Source organism: Tupaia chinensis, unplaced genomic scaffold (genome assembly GCF_000334495.1).
Source record: "Tupaia chinensis unplaced genomic scaffold, TupChi_1.0 Scaffold143836_1, whole genome shotgun sequence".
Classification (NCBI taxonomy): Eukaryota; Metazoa; Chordata; class Mammalia; order Scandentia; family Tupaiidae; genus Tupaia; species Tupaia belangeri.
Window position 1 is genome coordinate 965,259 of NW_006203686.1, and position 10,593 is coordinate 975,851.

General features: G+C 40.0%; 1 long non-coding RNA gene across 1 annotated transcript in view; it reads left to right on the plus strand.

Annotated features, from left to right (window-relative positions):
- The window catches only part of LOC106733478 (uncharacterized), a 62,244-nt gene extending 52,523 nt beyond the window's left edge, over positions 1 to 9,721 (plus strand). Inside the window, exon 3 of the long non-coding RNA XR_001369538.2 lies at positions 9,654 to 9,721. This is a non-coding gene — a long non-coding RNA (uncharacterized LOC106733478). The remainder of the gene's footprint in view (positions 1 to 9,653) is intronic.
- Positions 9,722 to 10,593: the final 872 nt, after the last annotated feature.

Genomic DNA, 10,593 nt, shown 5'->3' on the forward strand with positions numbered 1-10,593 from the left:
TAGTTGTCCAAAAGGAAGTGGTTGGAAAATAACTTTCGTGGCTAATTCTGACTCTCATGTTTTCATAAGGAGAAAATAACTTTTACGCTTAATTTTGAAGCTTAGATTTACAGTTTATGAAATACGGATTTTAATAGTGTCCTTGATCACTTGAATTAAATTTCAAATGATAATTATCAACACATGATTCCAGTAATTTCCAGACTGTAATGTAGACTCTTAAGGCTGGTTTTCAAGGTTGTTTTTGGTTTTGGTTTTTCATTTGTTTTTTTAAGTTTGCTATAGGGCACATGCATTCGCCAAAGGTGTGGGGAGTGAGAAGTCAGATGGCCACACTGCAATCTCTTCTCCAATCTCCTCTCAGGATTTGGGGCAGCATGCACACACATCTGTCATGTTTTTAAAGTCACCAGTGCCGCTGGGACGTGAGCTGCACCATCGGCCCACCATAACCACCGTGCCACCTGGCTGGCCCCTAAGGCTGGTTTTTAAAACCCGGATTCCACAGCACATTATAAATATTTAGCTTTACTATTTCATTCTTGAAGCAAAAGGCTAAGCACACCCGCAACTATGTGAAGCAGTCTCTTATTCAAAAGTATGCCTCTTGTAGGGCCAGAAGGTGTCTCAACAGCAAAATGCCCTGAGAGGGCGACCCACATGGCAAGGTTCCCGTTTGGCATCCAAAGATGTCCCTGAGTACACTAGACACACCCATGACCGTGATCCAGGGCTGTCTGAGCTGGGGGTGGATCATGACATTCAGACCCTGCTGAGGATGCAGTCTTGCTGATTTTCTCACTCATGGAAGAGTGAACAATGAATAAGCTTTAAAAAAAAAAATCTGTCTGTTCTATTTTGGAGCTATTAAAACGTTTAGTATAATAGTCATCGTGTGACATTTAGCATCTACTAAATTGCTGGAGATGCAGCTACAAGCTGCTGCGAGGAAGAGGATGAGTGATCAGATAGGTGCCATATCAGAAATGATGGCAGTTCGGGAGAAGGACCAGGAAGAACTTCTTCCCTGGAGATTCCTTCAGAGTCCATCTGTCACCAGATCCTGTAGGACCTATTGCCCAAACGCATTCCTCTTTATTCCAACTGCTCCTCTCACTCCTGTCTCCACTCTGCCTCATCCACCGTTCCCACTACTTCAAAAGCCTATTTGCTTCCATCTGGCCCGCCTGCTTCTCATCTTTCTAAGACACCAATAAAATCGAAACTTTTTGGATCCTGTGTCTCTATCAGTAAAATATTTCTGAGCAGGCTTTCCCAATATTACATGTATTTATACATTATACACACAGACTTCTTACTCTTGAGTCGTGTATTAAATATCAGTAAAGCTTAGCGTCTTTCTTATTTTTTCAGATTAAAGAATACATCTGCATCCAATTTTCGTCTAATATTTTCTTGCATACTTTTGAGGTAGAGACCTCCCCTGCAATCTGGGAGATGTCTGCTCAAAACAGCCACCGCAGTGAAGTTTCTGAAATGGTATCAGATCATAGTTAAGACTCCATCTAAAGTCCTGCAAGTTGTGGTCTTTGGTTTTACTTTAAAATAAACCCGAAGCCCTTTTCGTTTTCCATTTTTGCCCATGAGAGTCTCAGACCTGGCTATAAAGATAAATAAGTATCTGCTCAGATAAATAGACCCACCTCCCATCCTCATCCTCGTCATCCCCCTCATATCCAGCCCTTTGCTCTAGTTCTCCTGAATTTATGACAAAGAATGATTTAAGAGTGAAAAAGCACTGTCTGAAAATATTGTTGTTGTTGTTCCCTTTTTTTTTTTTTTTTTTTTAAGAGTGCTCTTTGAGTGTTCACTCCCCAGGGAGACAAAGAGAGACAGAAAGCAAGAAATCACCCTCTGTGGGGGATGGCCATGCTGCAATCCTTTCACCTCCAGTCTTCTCTTAGGATCTTGGGCACACACTCACACACGCCCAGTGTGAGTTTTAAGCTGCCGAGTCCAGGACTCAAATCACGGTTGACTACGTAGGAGTCCATCTACGTAACCATCAGAACATCTGCTGCTCCTTGTTTTTCCTTTTTTTTTTTTTTTTTTTGACAGATTTTCACTGTAGGGTGCGTGCGCTCGCCAGACAGAGAGAGACATAGAGACAGAAAGCGAGAAATCACCCCCCAGGGGGGATGGTCACGCCGCAATCCCTTCTCCTCCATTCTCCTCTCGGGATCTTGGGCACGCACGCACACGCGCCCAGCGTGAGTTTTAAGCCACCGGGTCCGGGACACGAACCACGGTTGACTACGTGGGAGTCCAGCGACATAGCCATTACGCTAACTGCTGGTTCCCTGTTTTTCCTTTTTTAAGACAAGGTCTCACCATGTCAAGGTCCTCCTTCATCAGCCTCCCAGCTGGGACCACAGGCATCTTTCAACATGCCTGGATCATTTCTAGACAGGGTCTTGCCATGTTGCCCGGTCCAGCTTCAAGTTCTGGATTTTTCTGTCTCATCCTCCCAAGTTACTGGAATTACAGGCACATACCACCCACCATGCCTGATCTTTAGTTCGAACAGAAATCCTGGAGTGTGAGGTGAGTCCTTTATACGACAGACAGGAAATGGGCCAATGCATCTTGTAACTGGCTCCAACAAACTAGAACTATTGGTCATAAAGGTAAAACTCATCTCCATATGTAGCTCACACATACACCATTCCACCTCATTGACATGAGTCAATCAGTTTCCCCCACGGCCTAAACCAGCCTGCCCCTGCAGTTAAGTTCTCTATTAATGGTCCCGTTATCAACCCCACCTCCCAAGCAGCAAGCCTAACACCTATGCTCAACTCCTCCTCCTGCTTGCAGCCAATCACCACACTCCCCGCTCGGCCTCTGAGAAGTCTCTTCAGTCCATCTCTGACACTAATCAATCCAGGCCTTCGGTATTTCTTGTTTGAGTAATTATAACTTCAGCTAGTTTTAGCTCAGCTCCTAGTTATCGTCTTTAGAAAAAAAAGTTTAGTTTATGTCATTTTTCCCAATTAATAACTTTCATTATATATCACCTATACGGCTCATCCCTAAACACTTTCATTTACATGCTTCCTTTTAAAAAAAGAATTGTTTTATTTTATTTGTTTTTTATTATTATTAAATTTGCTATAGGGCACAGACACTCACCAGAGAGAGAAAGAAAAGGAGACAGAGGGAAAGGGAAAATGAGAAAGCAAGTCTCTGGTTCCAAAACCACAGTCGGCCGAGTGGGGGTCCAGGGCCTTAACCACTACGCCACCTGCCAAGCTTCATTTGCATGCTTCTACTAGTAAAACATCTGAGCATGTACCTCTAAGATATGATTATTTATTTTAAAATTATGAACATGAATTACTATGCTAGTATGTCTTATATATTATAATGACATCTATGTTAAGTGTAAATTTAAAAGTATGATACCATATCTTGCCTCATTTTTGAGGGTGATGAACTGCCCTGTGTCCTGATTATAATGATAATTTTAAGTAACTGCATGTAGCTATTAAAAATCCAGAAGCTGTACCAATAAGACTCAATTTTATTGCAGATAAATTTTAAAATTAAATTTTAGGAAAAGTATGAGATCAAACTCAAAATAAATAGTTTTAATATATTTGTCCATTTCCAATTGGATTACTTTTTATATCTTCTGAAAACACAGACCCCATTCAGAGAGTCATTGGATCACAGAGATAAATTCAAAGCCCTTAGGTTGTCATTTTTATATGCTGTTATGAAAGAAGTAGTCAAAAAGCCTCAAATCATTGGAGGACTTTCCTACCTGCTTTGCAATAATTCTCCAGCTGCATGGTGTTATGGAAATGTTGACATTGAGTGTGCACCATAACGTATATAACTATTATAAAATAGAAAGCAATTAGTGTAATTCTTCCAGAGCATACAATTGGCCTACGTTTGCTCTTGTGCCCTGCCCTAAGTAATGACAGAGAAAGGCACTGGCTGAGGATAAAAAGGTGAAGAGAAAAAATATCTACAATGCTAAGTAGAAATCTCCTATCAAGAGAAAGGACCTAGGACACCAGGAATATGGATGGTGAGAAGCTTCAAAGAAGGAGGTTATGGAGGAGAAAATGGGATGGACCCTCTCCCAAATATAAAGTATTATTCTGTGTCAATCGCTGAGTGGTTGAAAACTTTCAGCAAGCTACCCCAAAGTGAAGCAAAATCAGACACCACCACCTCCAATCTCACCAAGGTAAACCCATGTGGTCTGCCTATTTACCAAAGTGAGGAAAGCTGTGAAAGACTAAATGGGTAAGCATAAACAAGCTTTCTGGGGTACCCTGCATAGCATACACAGTAACCCTTCGAGGTTATCTGATCTTATAAGGGCCTGCTCCTTTCAGTGTCATTGAGCTATTTCACAAAACTGTGAACAACTGAAGGTAATGCAAATGATTCTTGTCCCCAGAAATGCCAATGAATTTTGTTCAGTAGAAGATAGCTGATAATATTGCCTTGTGGATTTGATCAGTTTTGCATCTGTTTTGTTTTTTTAGCTTCATTTTAGTAATTTTGATTGCCTATATATGTGTGTATTGTTTGAATTTTTCTTTGAACCAGTGTAATACATTAGTTCACTCATTAATTTGCGAATTAAATGATATCTTTAACACATGTTCATTTTCATGAGAGTGATGACTTTGCCTTTTTATTTTCTTAAATAAAAAAAATCCTTTAATACTAATGTTGAATAAAAATTATAGCAGGATATTACTGGAGTAAGCTCCTGCACTGGCCTGACCAGACCGGGCCAAGATGGAGTCCTTCACACTAACCAATCACTTCAAACTGAAACTTTAAGGAAACAGAGAGATGCCAAAACAGACTGGTATTGTGTGGAAACAGAAGATTCCAGTCTATCTGAGTGAGCAAGTTAGAAAGTTCCCTCTACAAAGTAATTTTGAGATCGTCAATCCATTTGTATACTTTGTGTATTTTTTCTTCAGTCCTTCTCTATCTATAAAACCAATCTCTTCCCTTGAACTCCTTGGAATGCTTTTTCAGTTGAACCCTAATCTGTGCTTCCTGGGTTGCAATCTCTAAAACCCAAAATAATGCTTTTTTTTGCTCTTCATAAATTCAGGGTTTTAAATTATTGACACCAATAACCCAGGGAAAACCTCTGGGACTTATAGGAAAATGTGTCCTCTTAATAGGCAAGTGAAAAAACAAAAGAAATTTCTTTCTCACCATTTCAGTTTTCTGAGTAAATAAAGGTGCTGCAGTTTGGGAGTAGAGAGTTTGAACTTCTCTCAAGGAGGAGACCAGCAAGTGGCATGGTGGTTAAGGAGCTGGACTCCCATGTGGTTAATGGGGTTCAAGTCCCGGACCTGGTGGCTTGCTTTCTCAAATTCTCTCTTTCTACCTCTCTCTTGTAGAGCACATGTGTCCTACGACAAATTTAATAATACCAATAATAAATAAAATATTAATATTGTATTAAAAAAAAGAAACTTCTTTTAAGGATAGCAAGAACTTCTGAGTTGTTCTCTGATCTTTAGTGGCCTTTGTAGAAAGGTCTTTGTGAAGGCAAAATAAAGAAATTGGGGGCCAGGCTGTGGGACAGTAATAATGGAACTAAGCCCACATGGGAAAGGTCCTGGGTTTGTGTCCTGGGACCTCCCTGAACATGCAAAGTGTCTGAATGTTTTGGTTATCTGGGCCTACTGATTGGGGGTGGATTACAGTGCTAGCTCCTATTGGCAGTGCCTGTTTTTCTTTCTCTCTCTAAGAAAAAATGAACTTTTTAAAAAGGGAAAATTGCATTAAAACATTAATTGAAGCTTTCATATTCAAACATATACAAGCTATAAAAAATTCGGGCTTGGCCTCTCTGTTCCCAGTCTTGTCCCTCTAAAACTGAAGTGAATTCCAGTCACAAGGCATATGTTACATCACAAGGTTTGCTACTGTGTCCCTTAGAATGGGGAAGGGGTAATTGTCCCCTCCTTTTCATCCTTCAAGTTCCTGTTAAAAAGTCCCCTCCCAGGCCAGTCCCATAGCACAGTGGTTATGCACTGTATGAGGAAAGTCAGGTACCACACAGTCAACAGCTGTTCAAATCCCACCCCAGTGGCTTTAAAAACGTGTGGGGTGCATGCATAACCAGGATCCTGACAGGAAGAAGGAAAAGAAGAAAAAGGATTGTGGTGTGACGAGGCCCCAATGGGGAGAGTGCTCTTTCTCTCTCTCTCTCTCTCTCTTTCTATCTCTCTCTTTCCTCTCTCTCTCTCTCCCTCTCTCCTCTCTCTCTCTCATGTGAGCATGTGCCCCTTGCCATATATAAAAATGTCACCTCCTCCTACAACAGGTCTCAAATGCTTGTAGGCATGACCCATCCCATCTTTTCTTAAATGTTCACAGATTTTGTACAGTTTGTCTTGCTTAGATGCTAATATTTAATCTCTCTGCATGAGTATCCTGTTAAGAAAATTTATTATTCCCTGTTAGCTCTAGTGTTTGACTTTGGGAATGAAATTATGTTTAAGAAATAGAAGGCAAGGCCTTGAGGGTGTAATTTGGAAGCCAACTAACTACCAAAATAGAGTTAAACAATTCTGCTTAATTAATAGAAGAAAATTAAATTGAGTGAGGGAGGGAGGAAGAGGAGAGCAGAGCATGAGAAGAACAGGAGAGAAGAAAAGAAGGCGGAGAAGACAGAGTTTTCATCAAAACAGTGACAAAATGAAATTAGAATTGTGGAAATGCCCAACTAACATTCTGAAAAATAAGAGAGTCTATTATTCAATGTATTGGGCTGTCAGAAAAGTCATGATGTATTTTTTTTCTATGCAAAAATGCATCATGAATTTTTTGACAACCCAATAGATTAATTGCTCTATGGCTCTATAGGGTAACTTCCTTTACATCAAATTGCCAGCAAAGAGCTGCCATGTACAGACCCAGTACAGTACCCACAGATAGTGCCATGGTTTCAGAGACTGGAGGCTGTGTGGGAAGCCTGGGTTCAATTCCCGGGCCAACCTGAATATGTTGAGTACAGATGCATGCATCTGTGATCCTACCTAATTGGGAGGCTGGGGCAGGAGGATCACCCTGTCAAAAAATACCTATCTCAGCATAGTGATTATATTGCTAGACTCCCACATGGCTAGCCATGATGCCAGGTGTGTGTGCACACATGCCCAAGATCCCAGGACGTGAATGAAAGAGAAGGGATTGTAGAGTGGCCATCCGCCTGGGAAGTGATTTCTCACTTTCTGTCTCTGTCTCTTTCTGTCTCTCTGGCAAGCAAATCCTTCCTATAGCAAAAATCTCTCTCTAAATCAAAAACAAAAACAAACCTATGTTTGCCTCTCTGTTTGTCCTTCCCTTGTACACAGAGAAAAAAGGAAGCAACTACCATGTATTGCTGAGTTATATGTATTCTATTTTAATGGAAAAAGTAAATAATCAAGGCTTGGAGCCCATGTTAGGGTGACTCAAAAGAAAAAATATAAGAAGCAGCTGCAAGACAAGGTAGAGGACAAAAAATCAGCCAGAAGCTCTGGAAGGTAAAAGTAAAAGTGACTAGGAACATGACAGGAATCTATAGACAGCTTAGCAAAATCATTGAATTTCCACTGTGCACAGTACAGGGAGCTTGAGCAGATCTGATCTGATCTAAACAGGGCATGGCAGATGGCCTGGCTGACAACTGGGTCACTCATATCTGTGACCCTGCTATATTTGGATTGCGATCCAATCGAGAGCCTAAACTAGAAACCCCTCAAGGACAGGAGCCATGAGATATTCATCTTCTCTTAATAAAGCAAAGTGCTTGCCTCATAATGAGTGGTGAAAAAAATATTGTGTGGATCACTCTACACATTTTAATTAATTACCAAATATTGAGATGTCATTTATCATAGTTGATAGCCTAATGTTTTGCAATTGCTAGCCTAAGCTATTGTTTTTAACTTTATTTACTTTTGTGAGTGACAGAGAGAGACAGAGAAAGAGAGACGGATAGAGAAATCACCCTGAACATGGTCTTCATGCCACAATCCACCCCCAGCATCAGCCAGCCTTGGATCATGGACTCTCACAGTGCTTGACAGATTCAGGGAGGTCTTCATAAATGAATCCAGAACCTTCCCTTGTGTGTCATCCTCACAGAGAGTCAAGTTTCATCATTTTACTATCATCCAGGTCCTACTAACCTAAGCTATTTGTTATCTATGGCACTATGAGTTCTTAGGTTCATTATACAACATTTATACATATTTTTTCTGAGATTAAGACACACCTTAGTCTTTGGTGGTACCAATTAGCATGTCAACCTCTTGAGGTCTTCTGTGCACTACAGAGCTACATCAATAGGGCTATGAGGACCCAAGGAAGTTCAGGTCCAAGTACCTACTAAGGGTCAGATATGAGCAGTCTTATAGGAATTGCCACCATTTGAATTATGTCAACACATGATTCATATACTGAAGTCCTAACCCCCAGCACCTCAAACTATAACTGTGTTTAGAATTAAGGTTTTTAAAAAATAATTGACGTAAAATAAAGTCTTAGCATGGGACCTAATTCATTAAGTTTAGTGCTCTTATAAAGAGAGAATATTAAGACAGATTAGTACGTGCACAAACAGCCGTCTATACATCAAAGAGATGTATAGATCTCAGGGGAAACCAACCCTGTCTACAACTTGATCTTGGGCTTTCAGCCTCCAGAACTGTAAGAAAATAAATTTGTATTGTCTAAATCACCCAGTGTGTAGTATTGTGTGATGTCAACCCTAGCAAACAAGTAAAAGGATCGTATTTTCCAAACTAAGAATTTGGACATGTGTCATGACAAGACCAAGTGATTTATACTCAAATGACTAGAATACCTTATGTATGAAACCCAACAATCCCTAATCCATAGTTAATTCATTGCCTGACTTCCAAATGAGATTTTAGTTAACCCTGGAAAAATACTTTTACTTAACTCTATAAAATCTTAGAAAGGGGATCCTATTACACCGCTGGAAATATTCTAAAGCCCAATTCTGGAACTAAAGTTTTCCCACCAGGTATTATTTCAAGACCATTTAAAAACCAAATCAAATGTAATTTAGAGAGAATTACAGGAAGGAATCTGTTGACTTTTCATCCAAACATGTAAGTGGAGGCTAAATTATTGTAAGGGCACACCATTCTATTTTGAGAGGAGGAGAGGAAATCCAAGAATCCTACACACTGTCAAGAAGTCAAATCCTAAAAGAGGAATCACTAGATCAACACTCATAGACCCTTAGGTCAACCAATAATATATACACGAAGTGCCCTGCAGGTAGAAGTGGAGAGAATTACTTTCAACTAATTCTTTAAGATCTAAATCAAAGAATGAACTGGAATCTGATCATAATGGTTGATATAGTGTACCTTAAACACAATGTCTGTTTTCTCCTTCAGAGCTAGAATTTAAAAAATACAAAGCTCTTATTTATTAATATACACTACAAAAATGTTGGCATAGACAGCTTTAAAAGTCCATTGGGGATCCAAAGAAAATAAGGAAACCTGTAAAATCCTTATCTAATATAAGCCAGGTATACATTTTTTGCCCTTCACTAGAGAAGTTAATATTCTCAGATGTTATTTTGTAACTCTGCTTTTCAATTCTTTCCACAGGTTAGAGAAGTATTGCTAACTACAAGGGAAAAAATAGGGCTGACTCCATGGCCCAGCAGTTAAAGGAGCTGGATTCCAAGTGGCCAACTACAGTTTGAATCCTGTCCCTGGAGGCTTGAAAAACATGCCAGGTATATGTTTGCAGCGCCATATCTCAACAAGATGGAGAAACAGAGGAGAAGGGATTGTGACAGGACAATGCCATACTGGAGGTGCTTTCTCTCTTTCTCTCTCTGTCTCCCTCTGGCCCTCTCCCTTGTTGCCTCTCTCTTCTCTGTCTCTCTAAAGGGTGTAAGTGCTCTCTGGCAATTAAAAAATAATAAGGTAACATTTTTTTAAAAAGAAAGAAAAATAAATTATTAGTTTTTCTGGAAGAAACAATTATTTAACTCTGGAGTAAAATGATGAAATGAAAAATTGCCTGGTACAAAAGGCAATGAAGAAAATAAGGAAAAGCATGGTGAGAGAGAAATAAATTACATCAAAAACCCTTAAACAAACAAGGAGGGAAAATCTCATACTAAATCTTTTATTTTATTTTAAATTTGTTTTATTCATGATAGTGCATGCATGAAAGAGAGAGAGAGAAAAAAAGGTATCCTCAACAGAGTCTGGTCATACCGCAATCCCCTTCTCCAACTTGTGATGACTTTGGGCATGCATGCACCCATCCAGCATGTTTCAAATCAACAAAGCTGGAATCCAAACCTACGGTTAACAGTGTGTCTTCTAGCACTGCAGTTCAGTAGGCTACTGACTGTACACACAGGCTGGGCTCATACTAAATCTTTAAAAAGTCTGGGCCAGCCAAGGCAATGGTAGTTAATGCAGCTAGACCCCACATGACAAACTGCACTGTTCGAGTCCCAGACCAGGCACATGTGCTTGTGTGCCTAAAATCCCAAGAGGAGAAGGAGAAGGGTTTGCAGCGTGGCCATCT